Below are 16,735 nucleotides of genomic sequence, written 5' to 3' on the forward strand. Positions count from 1 at the left end.
AAATTCCCCAGATTCGAGGGAAGTTCCATTAGATTGGAACTCCTTTATTCAAAAAGGGAGGGAGACAGAAAGTGGGAAACTGCAGGCCAGTTAGCTTAACATCTGCCTCAGGGAAAATGCTAGAAGCTATTCTGTAAGACATTATAGCAGGGCATTTAGAAAAATTCAAGGGTAATCAGGCAAAGTCAACATGGTTTTGTGAAAGGGAAATCATGTTGAACCAATTTAATGGAGTTCTTTGAGGGAGTTACATGTGCTGTGGATAAAGGGGAACCGGTAAATGTATTGTACTTAGATTTCCAGAAGGCATTTGTTAAGGTGCCACATCAAACGTTACAGCAGAAAATCAAAGCTCCTGGTGTAGGGGGTAACATATTGGCATGGATAGAAGATTGGCTAGCTAACAGGAAACAGAGAGTTGGCATAAATGGGTCATTTTTTGGTTGGCAAGATGTAACAAGTGGTGTGCCATAGGGATCTGAGCTGAGGCTTCAACTTTTTACAATTTATATAAATGACTTAGAAGAAGGGACCAAAGGTATGGTTGCTAAATTTGCTGATGACACAAAGATAGATAGGAAAGTAACTTGTGAAGAGGACATAAGCAGGCTACAAAGGGATATAAGTGAGTGGGCAAAGACCTGGCAAATGGAGTATAATGTGGAAAAATGTGAAATTGTCCATTTTGGCAGGAAGAATAAAAAGTAAACAAATTATCTAAATGGTGAGAGATTACAGAGCTCTGAGATGCAGAGGGATCTGGGTGTCCTAGTGCATGAATCGCAAAAGGTTAGTATGCATGTACAGCATGTAATTAGGAAAACTAATAGAATGTTATCGTTTATTGCGAGGGGAATTGAATACAAAAGTAGGGAGGTTATGCTTCAGCTATACAGAGCATTGGTGAGATCACATCTGGAGTATTGTGTACAGTACTGGTCTCCTTATTTAAGGAAGGATGTAATTGCATTGGAGGCAGTTCAGAGAAGGTTTACTCGACTAATACCTGGAATGGGCGAACTGTCTTACAACGAAAGATTGGACAGGCTGGGCTCGTATCCGCTGGAATTTAAAAGAGTAAGATGTGACTTGATTAAGACATATAAGATCCTGAGGGGTCTTGATAGGGTGGATGTGGAAAGGATGTTTCCCCTTGTGGGAGAATCTAGAACTAGGTGTCACTGTTTAAAAATAAGGGGTTGCCCATTTAAGACAGAGATGAGGAGAATTTTTTTCTCTCAGAGGGTCGTGAGTCTTTGGAATTCTCTTCCTCAAAAGGCAGTAGAAGCAGAGTCTTTGAATATTTTTAAAGCAGAGGTAGATAGATTCTTGATAAGCAAGGGGGTGGAAGGTTATCAGGGGTAGGTGGAAATGTGGAGTAATCAGTTCAGCCATGAACATATTGAATGGCAGAGCAGGCTTGAGGGGCTGAGTGGCCTACTCCTGCTCCTATTTCATATGTTCATATGTCCGTATTTGAGAATCCACCTGGCACTAAGAAAGAGAGAGAAGGCAAAGATGTGAGGATCCGCCTGGCACCGAGCACAAAAGGAGGAAAAGCAACGGGTGCGAGGAGTCAACTGGTATCAGCAGGAAGGTAGAGAAACAGTTATGTGAGGTGTTATGGACAGGAGAGAGATGATAGGGTTGGCCCCTCCCTTTTTACCTACCAACTGACCGAAGACAGCATGTTTAAAAGAAATGTTTTAGCTCCTGAGTGCTTTAATTACCAGGAACAGACAAATGACAGGTTTTCTCATAAGTTTAAAAAAAAATGTTTATTGTTCAACAACCAAATATATACGCAACTCATCTCACACTCATACAGATACACACACACTCAAGAAAAGATTGCGATTATAAAAGTACCATCCGTTTAGGTCTTATGCTCTGGGCGGCACAGTGGCGCAGTGGTTAGCACTGCAGCCTCACAGCTCCAGCGACCTGGGTTCAATTCTGGGTACTGCCTGTGTGGAGTTTGCAAGTTCTCCTTGTGTCTGTGTGGGTTTTCTCCGGGTGCTCCGGTTTCCTCCCACAAGCCAAAAGACTTGCAGGTTGGTAGGTAAATTGGCCATTATAAATTGCCCCTAGTATAGGTTGGTGGTAGGGAAATATAGGGACAGGTGGGGATGTGGTAGGAATATGGGATTAGTGTAGGATTTGTATAAATGGGTGGTTGATGGTCGGCTCAGACTCGGTGGGCCGAAGGGCCTGTTTCAGTGCTGTATCTCTAAAACAAAAATCTCAAGAATTCTCTGTTACACTTGCTTTTCCCCAGGGTGAAGACTTGAAATGAAACAGGCCTGTAATCCTTTTTTTGTCCTCTGACGAAAAGCTCTGGTGGTTTAGAAGGATGGATTCGCTGTTGTTTTGTCTTCGCAGGATCAGATTTCTCTTGTTATATTCCAGTCAAGGTTCAATGGTGAAACCCTGGCATGATTCCTCAGGTGGAGAGTTCAAGGCCAACGTGAATCACTGCCAACATGAAGCTGGTGGTCTTAGGCAGGGTCTTTTCTCTTCATTGGCAAAGATGTTTTTCTGGCTCTGTCTGCTCAGAATGTGCCTATTAAAACCCCTTAACAGAAACTTAGTTTCTGTCATGTGACCATGTTTCCAGTGTCCTCATAAATAGTTTCTGATGGTTTGGCCATCAATGGAGATCGGGTATCACTCATCTACAAAACATCTTGATAAAATAAAGCTTTTCAAACCCATTTTCTGGATTTCAAGTTTGGAGTCGAAGAGTCTGCAATAATAGTGTGAACTAAGTTGTTTTTTAATTAGTTGGAGAAATGCAGTCATTACCACAGGAAGAGTCATTTGCATTTTAATGAGTTCTCAAAGATTTGTCCAGAAAGGTCATTTGCATTTTAATGCCTTCGCCAAGACTTGTCCAGACATGAAAATTAGCTCAGACTTCTTGCAGTTCCATGTGTATTGGCAAGAAAAAAAAATCATCTGATTTTTCAACTCCATTTTGTTTTACAGGAAAATGTCTGTTTCGGGTTTACTTCATAAATTCATATTTATGATTCATATGTTTGTATTGCATGAGCATAATGGACGATAGAAATGGCAGTGAGCAGAGGAGGAAAAGCAATGATGTGTGGATTTAGCATGCATTAATTCATCACACTATGGCATAATAGTGATAGGAGGAGAGGAAAAGAAAGAATGTGACACTTTCAAATGTAAATCAAAGGAATGTGAGTGAAAAAGACAATGGAATTAGGTTTTACTTGCCATTCTAATGATTCATATGCTAAATGTGAACTTTATAATGAAATGAGAGGAAAATAAACAAATAACAGGTTTAAAAACAAGAATATAGCAAACTGAACATTTTACTCTGCAATTTACGCCCTCCTTTCAAACTAAAACTGACCAGTCTTTTGTTTTCATTTTTCCAGATGTAAGTCTATAATCCCCTACTCCCACTGAAGCAGAAATCTGTCCAGTTCTTTCTTAAAACCTTCAAATGAGGCATTATTATCAAGTTAAGTAGAAGTTTAATAAAGAGATCAATTGTTCTAAGTATAGAAAACTTGATTCTTAAGATAAGATTAATGAATGATTTCCTCATTGTGTAATCATGTCTCATGATTCTCTGATCTAGGTTTTAACCAAGTATCTATTTGCATACATCTTATTAACTCCCTTAATTGTTTAAAAGACCTGGATCTTGTCATCGCATTGTCAATGTTTTTTATATTCTGAGAAGAGTGAAAGATTTGATATCGATCTTTAAAATTAGGATTGAGGTGAAGAAAGGTTATTTTGCCTGTGATCAGAGAACTAGGACATGAGTACAAAATCAGGAAGAATAGATATAGGAATTGTTTTTTCTCTAAAGGAGAGTGCAAATGTGACACATATTCCCACAAAAAGCAGGTAATGTCAATCAAGTCCTTCACAATAGAATTGTTTAAGTATCTGTCTAAGATACAGTAGAAATACATAAAGAATGACAAAAGTGACCAAACATGATGTATAATATGTGGTTCATTTGCTTCTCGCAGCATGAAGTTGTTACCTAAAAGGTAGAGCGGACCAATGGAGATGGTAAACTTAGACAGATACTCTGGAGTTTTGCTTAATTCCACTAAGGCTGAGGAGAATTTTCAAAGAATTTTACTGCTGGTAACTTTATACAGGTTGAATACTTCACTGAGAAAAATGATTGTGTTGGGCAGAGTTCATGATGAGATAAATTGTGCACAGTCTACAGAAGGAATAGCTTTGATGATCAATCTTCATATGTCCCCATTTGCTCTTGCAATACAGTGATCACTTTCTTTGTCTGCTCAATTGTTACAACGAACTTTGAGTCACCTTATTTATAACATGCTCTTCATTGTGGAATCATGTTTGCTATTTTTAAGATCCATGTGCACTGCCTTGTATATTTCGAAATTTAATACGACCTGTAGCTAATCCTCCCTTTCCATCCATTTTTCACACAAATGAGTATCGTCTGTAAACTTAGACATTCTACTCACTACAAACCTTTTTAAACATACTGTAAACAGAAGAGGCCCCAATATTGACCCCTGATCTTTGCTGGTTTTTGATCTATCTTGTGCTTTCTGATATCTCGCCAATTCTTTATCCAGCCTTTAAATTCTTCCTTTATCTTTAGTATTTTAACTCTAGCCACTAGTCTTATAACAAGCCCTACAAAATGTATTTTTTAAGTTTAAGATTACATTCTTCCACCAAATTATTAAAGAATTTGAATATATTTATGCTTATCCTTCCTTTTATAATGACAGATTAGTTTGGAAATATTTTTATTTTTGTATTGGTTTCTTTATAATCAACTCCAATATTTTTTCCCTAAAGATATCAAGCTATCAAATCTATTTTTTCTCAGGATAATGTTTCCAATCTTTTATTTTTTAAAATAAATTAACTGTATTCTGCATCTATCCTAATGTGATGGCATGTATTAGCTAATGTGATGTTTTATATCTAAATATAAAATGAATTACATAAGAACAGATGCCATAAAGCCAGGCCTTTTTCTTGTCCCTGCATTTAAATATTCTTTTCCTTTTAAATGGACCAGTTTCGATATTTAGGAATGCAGTTCATTTGCAATCTATGTACCGAAAATGGCGTATTCTGTCTTATATACTGTCAAAGATAATTTTGCAAAGGTAGGCTGTGACACCTGGTACATAAAGACTTGGAGAGACTATCATCAATCTGCTTCATACAATCAGTGGCAATAAAAGTCACCACCATCCTCAAATATTATATGATGGATTACTTGTTTATGTGTCAATATTGTACTTTTTGTGCCATCACAGAGATGACTCATTATTCCGGGCAATTCTGTGTGAATATTGTCATGTCCAAAATTTCTAAAAGTATCCATCATCCCAACTGGTCTGTTCTGTCAGTAGGGATATGTCTCTCCAAAACTGCCTGACATATTAGTTAGTTTACCACTCAGGTTTTCAATGGCTTGCATCATTTCAGCTTGGCAACTAGAGTATCAATTTGATTCTTTACTTATATTTGTTCTAACTTGGTCAAGTTGTGTTTGTTGCCCAAAATAACCACAGCTGTCTTTTGTATATGGAAATAACACATGTACAAGTCATTAAAGTACTTTCTCCGTTGTGTTCATTCCTCATTCTTTGATGTCAGAATGTGATGATTCATTTCCTTAATTGCTGATCTTTGGGACACTGTTTACTCTGCAATCTAATTTATTGTTAAGTCTGTCTGAACAATTTTTCATGCTCCCAATATTGTTTTGAAATCCATTCTTTACAGCTGGTAACTTTGTGTTCAATCAACTGTATTTACCGATCATATTCATTTTATCTGCGCCCAAATGCTCGAGCACTAAACATTTTTAGGGGTGATTTAAACAAAATTTTATGATAGAACTGCTTCAAATAATTTTAGAAAACTATTTTACTGTGTGGGGATGAGAAGAGGAAGTACTTTTTAACTTGATATAAATTAATTTGAAATTGCATCCTGAATGTCTTTCAGCCTTAACAATGTAGCAATCGTAAAAAAAAAATTAAGTAGGTTCGACAGAATTGGGACACAAGATTAGATGAAATAGATATGGAGAGAGAAATAGAAAAAAATAAGAATGTTGCATGCACATCTGCCAGAGTGGAGAAGATAGAATAAAAATAAAGATGTGAAGATGAAATCTGAAGGAGAAAAAAAATGTAAACATGGTAAAAAAAAATGTAAAGAGTTCTCCCCTTTGAAAATCACTGAGACAGAGGGATTTACAAATGGTAACAAAGATTTTAAAATCAATCCACTGGCCCTCAAGGAGCTAAGGGAGCTGGCAATGCAGGACTTTGTATGAGAGATGGGCAAATTGTAACATTATTTTGCAGTTTATGAAGAGCAGCAAGGAAAGCATTGGAGGATATGAGCTTTGTGTTGATGAAGGTGTGGTGATTGGGGTCAAGATGGCAGTAGGGGAGGAGTAGGTCCAGAAATGTGCAATGTTTTTAAATTGAAAGAAATTATCTTACTGGTGGATTGGATTTGGGAAGGAAACTCAGCTCCAGATTAAATATTGATCTGAGTCAAAAATAATACTAATTCCCATCTGAAATGTTTGAACTAAGAAGAGGAGGTACTACAGAAGTTGCCAGGCAGATGAAGCTGCACAAGAGGTGCTCTGCATTATTTGATGGTGCTTACCTATTTGGCGGGTGCTTCCTATGCTGCTGTTCCCCACAACATCTGGAAACTATACTGTGGCACAAAGCAGCCATAGTTCCAGTAGGTCAGAACTCCTCTTGGTTTCTGCTACCAGCTGCCTGATTTACATCATTACAATAGACAGATGGCATTGTAAAATTATACTGACCTGAATCATAAGTGCAGAATGTCTAGTGTAGAAGTCTACTCAGGCAGCGGTGGAGAGACCCTGCTTTGTAGACTATTGTGGGGCACCCCTTTCCCAAGAAAATGGGACCGAAGACCCAATGACTTCACTAACATATGTGAAGACCTGACTACAGTTAACCTCCTTGAAGCACTCCAATCATAGTTTGTCATACCATCAGTGGAAACACAGGGAAGAAGATGGACACGGTGAGCAATAGGCAGCCTCCTCTAATTGGTTACACATGCCAAACCATATCTGTGGGGCCGTAGGTGGCAATGACAATGGGGGGTTGTTTTTTCAGACTCCATGGGCTGAGTTTTCACCACTGAGGTGGGGAACAGGAGTTGGGTTTGTCTTCGGGTCAGAAACCCAGCTCTCGTGGGAAATTGATTAGAATTAAGATTTTTCCCATCTGGAAGCCCTTAACTGACATGGAGATGAATTTCCTGTCCAATTAGAGCCAGTGGGGTTGGGAATGGAGGTGGGTCAGATGAAGTGTGGGATAGATTTAGACTCCCCACATCAGCCATCACTGAGGGCTGCTGGTTGTTCTAAGGAAGAGATCTGCTGATTGTGCCAAAGCCTTCCACAGCACCAGAGAGACGAGAAATGTCTCAGGAGAGCAAGAGAACTGGCATCTGGGACAAGGAAGACCCTCACTTCATTGCTGCCAACGTGTACTTTATGCTGAGGGACATGAAGGAGAAGAGGTAGGTCCTCTTCCCAAATGGTGATGGGGGAGGCCACCTCATCGTGTAGCAGCAGCACCTTTCTGTTCAGTGTCATCTCTCTTTGTCTCCTCTTCCTCCTCCTCTCTTACCTTCCTTACTGCACTTCCTTACTCCTTCCTGCACCTCCCCCGATGAGCTGTCTCCAGGACCTCACAGTCCTCAAGGTCCACACCTCTGGAGCGCCATGTTATGGAGAGTGCAGCAAATGACCACAGTGTTCGAGACACTTGCAGGAGAATATTAGAGTGCACCACCGTCCAGTTACTGGAATCGTATCAGGAGAAGCCCAATGCCCTGCTCAATGGTTGTTCTGCTGAGCAGGTGACATTGATTGTATCTCTTCTGTGCTTCTGGCGGGGGCTCCCATTGAGCGGTCAGTAGCTGTCTCTTCAAGGGATTTCCCTTGTTCCCTTGGAGCCAGCCATGCACTTTAGGGTTCGGAGTGAAGATCTGCGGCAGCCTGGACTGGTGGAGGATGAAGGAGTCATGGCAGCTGCCAGGAAAGCGAGTGCACACATGCAGGAAGCTCATGTTATGGTCACAGACCGGTTGGACACTGAGGGAGTGGAGGCCCTTCCTGTCGATGGATCTCACTGTCATTGTAATATTGGCAACATGGCAGCCAATTTGCACACAAATAGGTCCCACTAACAGTAATGTGATAGCAACCAGAATTTGTTTTTAGTGATGTTGGTTGAAGGATAAATGTTGGTCAGAGCACCAGGAACAACTACCCTGCTCTTCAAAATAGTTTTATGGTATATTTTACGTCCACCTGAAAGTGTAGATGGGGCCTCAGTTTAATATTTCATACAAATGATGGCACCTCCAACACTGCAGCACTCCCTCACTGAAGTTTAGCCTAGATTTTGTACTCTTGTACACTGGAGTGGGAATTAAAATTCCAACTTTTTGTCTCAGAGCCAAGAGTGCTATCAACTGAGCCACAGCTGTCACCCAGTGTGATAGAAATGGCCCTGGGCATCCTCAACAGTGATTCTGCACGTCATGAAGTTTAATGACTTCAAGTCAAAGAAGAATAAAGAAACCTGCTGATCACCACCTCGCACCCACCAGCTGACTTATAGATAGACTTGCCTGGAGCAGCAATATATTAGTATAAGGCACTAATCTAGTGAAGCTACAATCCAATGCTATTTATGTGTTAAAAGGCTCCATAAACATGTGTGTAAAAGACACTAGCCTAAAGCGCCTCAAAGTGTTTTATGCCAATATTGCTGAGTAGATGTTAAGAGTGTTATAGAATATTCAGCACTTGCCCAGACAAGTGCAGCCTTAGCAATGCTAAGGACAATATTCACCACCAACACACTTAAGGTACAGCATATAACATCAACAGGATTAACTGCATCAATTTAGCTCAAAAGCACCTTGCAGCCCTTCAACCGTGTATCACTGAGAAGGATAAGAACCATAATATCATTGGAACATCATCATCTCCTAATTCCCCATCAAATCACATGTCAACTTGACTTGGACACATACCAATATCTCCACGTAACTAGGTCAAAGTCTTGGAATACCAAATTGGCAGAAGTATCACCACAAGAACTGTTGCAGTTGAAGTAAAAACACCTTTTCAACTAGCGATGCACAATAAAATGCAATCTTATCAGTGTCCCCACATATAGTAAATAAAATAAATGGCTAGTGATGGAACTTCGCATATTCTTCACTTCTATGGTTCATTACTACACTATGCAGTCAGTCTACCCATTGAACCCTCAGAGGAGGTTCTCTTTGTTCTAAAAATAAAATTCAATGGCAGCAAAGAGTACTACGGAACAAACTGCCATCAACCATTGTGTCTGTAAAAGCTTTTTTTCTGGGGCATTCTATTACCTATAATGCTAAAAGAAAACTCTCCAGCTGTGAGAAGTTCACAAATGCAATTGTAATGACACATTAAAATTAAAATCCACAGAGGTTTCATGTAAATTCATCAAAAATTCAGAAGTAGTTGGACCAGATAAATAAAGCATTTTTGGGTTTGATTTGTACAGGTTTAGATCGACAAAGGAAGAATAGATTGCAAACTATTCTATGTATTTTGCAATTGAACCAGAGCATTAGTGGGACTATAAATAATACTATGACATAACCAGCTTTTTATTGGTTCAATCTGGCTGCCAGCTTTGGAGTCTTTTTCTCACATTCCTGATTCATCTTTTACCATCCAAATGTGAAGCACCAATTCTGGCTTAGAGGGCAGACAGGCGACGTGGTACTTAACTTCCAACCATACTTCATTCACATTGGCCATTAGGAAGTGTATAAGATTAGCACATCTTAACTCATTCTTCAGTCTATCCATTCAAAAATTCCCTGGCATAACATGTGATTTCCATTCTCTACTTTCTCAGATAAAATGTTTTAGATTGGGAAATTAAAGGTGAGAATTATGTGATAAAACACATGTCCAACAATTCTTAAGTGTAATGGTGCTGGACTACTAGATAGAATTACTTTGTTACATTTAATTGCTTTAATTTTTTAATTATTGATTTTTTAATTAAGAAGCCAAGTTAATGAGCAAAGGCCATAAAGAGTAAATCTAATTGGCAAATTAATTAAAATTTGAAAATAATTTTGTATTTTCTTTCATTGATTGGTATAAAAGGATACAAAATATCCTCAATCATAAAACTGCACATAGAAGATGACAATAATAGCACACTGTAGTGAATGGGTGAATAGGCAGTTGTCTGGGAGAATATGCAACAAAACAGCTGAGAAGTTACAGGAAGTCTGAAATTTAAGTATTAAGATATTGTGTGATTTCTATATGTAGGTTAATTTTGCTGGCCTGTAAATAACCATCCAACTGATTCCAACTTCCGCTCTGGGAGCTAACGGTAGATTCTATCAAGTTAAGCTTTTAAAATACTGAAGTATGTAGTTTGAAAAAAATGGAGAAAATTGAAAGTAGGTTTCAAGATCTCAAAGAATGTTTTAGATGCATTGCCAGTTGCCTGAATGGGAGGGGTGGCTGATGGTGGGGCGGGGGGAAACTTGCCAGCTGTTTGAGTTGAAGGAACAATTTTCTCCAACTTACTTTTTAGATTGAAAAAGACTTTGAGAAAACAATCTGTTTATCTCTGTAACAACTTGAAATTTACCCTATGTAAATAGATCAATACTCACAATAATGAGAAAGAATAAAAAATGCTACAAACATTGGAACCTGAAATAAAAACATAAAATGATGGAAATACAGGGTAGATCCACTAGTATCTTTAAAGAGTAAAGATTGGTCAGTGTTTTGGCAATAGACTTTTCATCAGAACCAAATATACAAGAATCAATATAAATAGTATTGCAGAATAAATCCTATACAATATGATATTCTTCAGAAGAAAAAGTATTAATAACTCAGCAATGTAAAAGTTTAGGATGCTGGAAAATATCAACAAACATTCTTGTAAAATTTCAAGTGCTATAAAATTATAAATAAATCAACATTCTCATCAAGCACAAGTTGCCAAAAAAAATGAGATAAATCAACACCTTTATATAAAACAAAAGCAAGTGGGTTACAGTAATCCTCTTACACTTGCATTGACTTAAAGGCTTATCATAGATGTTCCAGTTCCTACTGCTACCTTTCTCATGGTAGTTCAAGAGCTTGATAGAGACAGTAGTGGTAAGTAGGGAATTTACAAGATTTGTTGGCATTTACATGTGATAGTTGAGGAAAGAGAAATGAACTTGGGACGAGAATGCTGCTATAGGCATCACTGTCCAATTTGCCATTTATTTATCATTCTCCCAGTAGATAAATTCTTTAAGGTAGTAAAAAGGTGAGCCATATAGACCAGAGAAGTCACAAGTTTAACCTTAGGGTTGAGTTAGCAGATCTCAGTCACGGCTGCAGGAGGGATGTTACAATTGGCATCAACAACCATAGAAGATAGAACCAGAGAAGGATAAACTGCTCCATCTATCAGGGGAAAGGTCTAATATTAGACATACACTTGTGGTTCATGAGAATGAAGATGACTTGGCAAAGGTGGAAATGACAAGACATCTCAAACAGGAAATGCTGGAAGATGTTTAGCCTGTGGTGTGATTGGAATCGCGCAAGAATGAGATGAATATATCTCTGGGAGGGGAAAATCCTAACCTCGACTGGTTTGCATATGGACATCAGGCAAGAAGAAGATTGGAATCAGTTGTGATGCAGCCCCACAGTCAAAGAGCTTGGTGACACCGATTCTTCAAACTCACATACAAAGAATATCCCTTTGGGTAAGGTAGCCGAGGGCAACGAGCATCCATGAATCCATTCGCCAGCAAGGAATCAATATAAGAAAAGATTGGAGAAAATTGGCAGGAAAAATAGAGGGAAAAATCAATTTATAATTTTGTTTCTTCAGATTAAATTACATATTTAATGCCAAAGTGTAATACATCAACTAAAACCTTGCAATTGGATAAAAGGTTTCTGTGATTATAGATTACGCAACACCTTTTCATCACTGTGATCCTCATGATGTTTGATATCATCAGCAGTAGTCCACAGTGGTTGGCATCAGACTTTGATTTCATCTGGACAGGGATTATATTTGCTGTTCTTTCACTTCACTGCAGTTGGTAGGGAGAGTTGAAAGAGACAGCAAGAGGAGCAGTTAGTTCCTGAAATGGATCTTTGAGAAGCAGTGTTCCTCCGAGTCTGAGGGGATTAAATTGAAAAACCTCCAAAAATGGGTGTGGAGATCGGAGTACGTGATTAACTTGTGCGTGTTCATTGCATGTAGGCAGCGCGTTAAATTTGTGATACCTGCTGTTTTAAATGATTTCTGCATGTCGCCAGTACTATGTGAGTTGTTCATTGGCTGCACACATAAGCAGGGGGTCAGTTAATGTGAGCAGCTAGGGCTACTTAGAGATAACCTGCATGTGTTAAAATGGGAGGCAGGGGTGCACTATGACTGCAGGAAGTGGTGGAAGTCCTTTGAAAGTGAATCTGTGCTGTGAAAGATTGAAGAATGGCTGAATGTGTGCACCATAGTTTTCTGACACTGCACTGGAGGTCTTAGTATAAGACTTGGAGAGAGGGAGAAACATCCTGTATTTGCAGGAGGCCCACCATACATATGTTCAGGAGGTAGTGGGAAGAAGTAGTGGTGGAGGTCTATGCCAGGGGTATAGCTCCAAGAACATGGATGCAGGGCAGGAAGAAGATTAACAATCTGAAGTGAGTTGTGTGTGAGTGAGTTCAGTCTTCAAATGGCTATTTCTACAAACAGTAGCCTCATCTACTGTTCCATTGACAACTCCATCACCCTCCAACCAAAAATCTCTCTGAATCAGTACTCAACTGTAACATTAGAACATTAGAATAACATTAGAACATTACAGCGCAGTACAGGCCCTTCGGCCCTCGATGTTGCGCCGATCATCTGACCTACACTATTCCATTTACATCCATATGTCTATCCAATGACCACTTAAATGCCCTTAAAGTTGGCGAGTCTACTACTGCTGCAGGCAGGGCGTTCCACGCCCCTACTACTCTCTGCGTAAAGAAACTACCTCTGACATCTGTCCTATATCTTTCACCCCTCAACTTAAAGCTATGTCCCCTCGTGTTTGCCATCATCATCCGAGGAAAAAGACTCTCACTATCCACCCTATCTAACCCTCTGATTATCTTGTATGTCTCTATTAAGTCACCTCTCCTCCTCCTTCTCTCTAACGAAAACAACCCCAAGTCCCTCAGCCTTTCCTCGTAAGACCTTCCTTCCATACCAGGCAACATCCGAGTAAATCTCCTCTGCACCCTTTCCAAAGCTTCCACATCCTTCCTATAATGCGGTGACCAGAACTGCACGCAATACTCAAGGTGCGGCCTCACCAGAGTTTTGTACAGCTGCATCATGACCTCGTGGCTCCGAAACTCGATCCCCCTACTAATAAAAGCTAACACACCATATGCCTTCTTAACAGCCCTATTAACCTGGGTAGCAACTTTCAGGGATTTATGTACCTGGACACCAAGATCTCTCTGCTCATCTACACTACCAAGAATCTTCCCATTAGCCCAGTACTCTGCATTGCTGTTACTCCTTCCAAAGTGAATCACCTCACACTTCTCCGCATTAAACTCCATTTGCCATCTCTCAGCCCAGCTCTGCAGCCTATCTATGTCCCTCTGTACCCTACAACACCCTTCGACACTATCCACAACTCCACCGACCTTCGTGTCATCCGCAAATTTACTAACCCACCCTTCTACACCCTCTTCCAGGTCATTTATAAAAATGACAAACAGCAGTGGCCCCAAAACAGAACCTTGCGGTACACCACTAGTAACTAAACTCCAGGATGAACATTTGCCATCAACCACCACCCTCTGTCTTCTTTCAGCTAGCCAATTTCTGATCCAAAGCTCTAAATCACCTTCAACCCCATACTTCCGTATTTTCTGCAATAGCCTACCGTGGGGAACCTTATCAAACGCCTTACTGAAATCCATATACACCACATCCACGGCTTTACCCTCATCCACCTGTTTGGTCACCTTCTCGAAAAACTCAATAAGGTTTGTGAGGCACGACCTACCTTTCACAAAACCGTGCTGACTATCACAAATGAACTTATTCTTTTCAAGATGATTATAAATCCTATCTCTTATAACCCTTTCCAACATTTTACCCACAACCGAAGTAAGGCTCACAGGTCTATAATTACCAGGGCTGTCTCTACTCCCCTTCTTGAACAAGGGGACAACATTTGCTATCCTCCAGTCCTCCGGCACTACTCCTGTCGACAATGACGACATAAAGATCAACAACAACGGCTCTGCAATCTCCTCCCTGGCTTCCCAGAGAATCCTAGGATAAATCCCATCTGGCCCAGGGGACTTATCTATTTTCACACTTTCCAAAATTGCTAACACCTCCTCCTTGTGAATCTCAATCCCATCTAGCCTAGTAGGCTGTATCTCAGTAATCTCCTCGGCAACATTTTCTTTCTCTACTGTAAATACTGACGAAAAATATTCATTTAACGCTTCCCCTATCTCCTCTGATTCCGCACACAACTTCCCACTACTATCCTTGATTGGCCCTGTTCTAACTCTTATCATTCTTTTATTCCTGATATACCTATAGAAAGTCTTAGGGTTTTCTTTGATCCTATCCGCCAATGACTTCTCGTGTCCTCTCCTTGCTCTTCTTAGCCCTCCCTTTAGATCCTTCCTGGCTAGCTTGTAACTCTCAAGCGCCCTAACTGAGCCTTCACGTCTCATCCTAACATAAGCCGCCCTCTTCCTCTTGACAAGCGTTTCAACTTCTTGAGTAAACCACGGCTCCCTCGCTCGACAACTTCCTCCCTGCCTGACAGGTACATACTTATCAAGGACACGCATTAGCTGCTCCTTGAATAAGCTCCACATTTCGTTTGTGCCCATCCCCTGCAGTTTCCTTCCCCATCCTACACATCCTAAATCTTGCCTAATCGCGTCATAAATTCCTTTCCCCCAGCTATAATTCTTGCCCTGCGGTATATACCTGTCCCTGCCCATCGCTAAGGTAAACCTAACCGAATTGTGATCACTATCGCCAAAGTGCTCACCTACATCTAAATCGAACACCTGGCCGGGTTCATTACCCAGTACCAAATCCAATGTGGCATCGCCCCTGGTTGGCCTGTCCACATACTGTGTCAGAAAACCCTCCTGCACACACTGGACAAAAACAGACCCATCTAAAGTACTCGAACTATAGTATTTCCAGTCAATATTTGGAAAGTTAAAGTCCCCCATAACCACTACCCTGTTACTCTCGCTCCTGTCGAGAATCATCTTCGCTCTCCTTTCCTCTACATCTCTGGAACTATTCGGAGGTCTATAGAAAACTCCCAACAGGGTGACCTCTCCTCTCCTGTTTCTAACCTCGGCCCATACTACCTCAGTAGACGAGTCCTCAAACGTCCTTTCTGCCGCTGTAATACTTTCCTTGATTAACAATGCCACACCCCCCCCTCTTTTACCCTCTTCTCTGTTCTTACTGAAACATCTAAATCCCGGAACCTGCAACATCCATTCCTGCCCCTGCTCTACCCATGTCTCTGAAATGGCCACAACATCAGGATCCCAGGTACCAACCCATGCTGCAAGCTCACCCACCTTATTCCGGATGCTCCTGGCGTTGAAGTAAACATTCATATGCTTTACCTCACTCTAACACACTTAGCACTGTAAGCGCACCCACAACTCACAGCTTGCACACACTGGCAGCTGTGACACACTTCCCACTTTCTTGAAGGAGGAGGTAGAATACAACAGGAGGCAGCAGGAAAGAACTGGAGGAGGACAAACATGCCTGCATCTTTTAACCCCGTGGACGAGCCAACACTGACCATCATAGGAAGGGCTATTGCTGAGGCAATGGCCACTGGTGGAGCTCGAATAGTCGATGCTGGTGACGGTATCTGCATACCTAATTCTCCTCTTATCCCTCTTCTCCCTCATCCCACAATTTCTCCTGTCTCACAAGCTGCACATGGTGTCAGCACATAGTTCTTAATTTTTCCTCTCCCCTCATGAGAACCCAACACATGTCCCTTTTTCATTTAAGATAGCCAAGGACTGGAACCTTCCCCATTAGAGGAGGAAGTGGGAAAAGACAGTGAAGATGAAGAGACAGCATCATTCAATCTTATCCTTGCAGCCATCAGCTCAGAGACTGACACTGCGTGTATTTTTGAGGCTAGGATAGAGGGGGGATTGACACCACAGGCACAAGTGTGCAGCAGCCAGGGTGGGCAAAAGGATAGCACAGGTGCCACCTCACCAGAGAGCAAGGTCAGACACTTAGTCTGCTGCAGAGGACTTAGATGAGGACTTTGAAGAGCTAGGCTACAGAAGAAGGCTGATGTGTGTACACAAACAAATGCTTGGTACAGTGGAAAGACTGCCAAAAAGTCTGCACACAATGTCAAGAAGCACCAACCTGGCATAGATCTTGGAGTCCATCCTTTCCAACATGGAACAGGTGGTCACCTTCATCAGCACCTCTATGGATGCAGTGTCTGATGGTCGATATTACAGCTTCCATTGCAGCACAAATAGCTCCCATTACAGCAGACACTGCTTCCATTA

Source organism: Heterodontus francisci, chromosome 5 (assembly GCF_036365525.1).
Source record: "Heterodontus francisci isolate sHetFra1 chromosome 5, sHetFra1.hap1, whole genome shotgun sequence".
NCBI lineage: Eukaryota > Metazoa > Chordata > Chondrichthyes > Heterodontiformes > Heterodontidae > Heterodontus > Heterodontus francisci.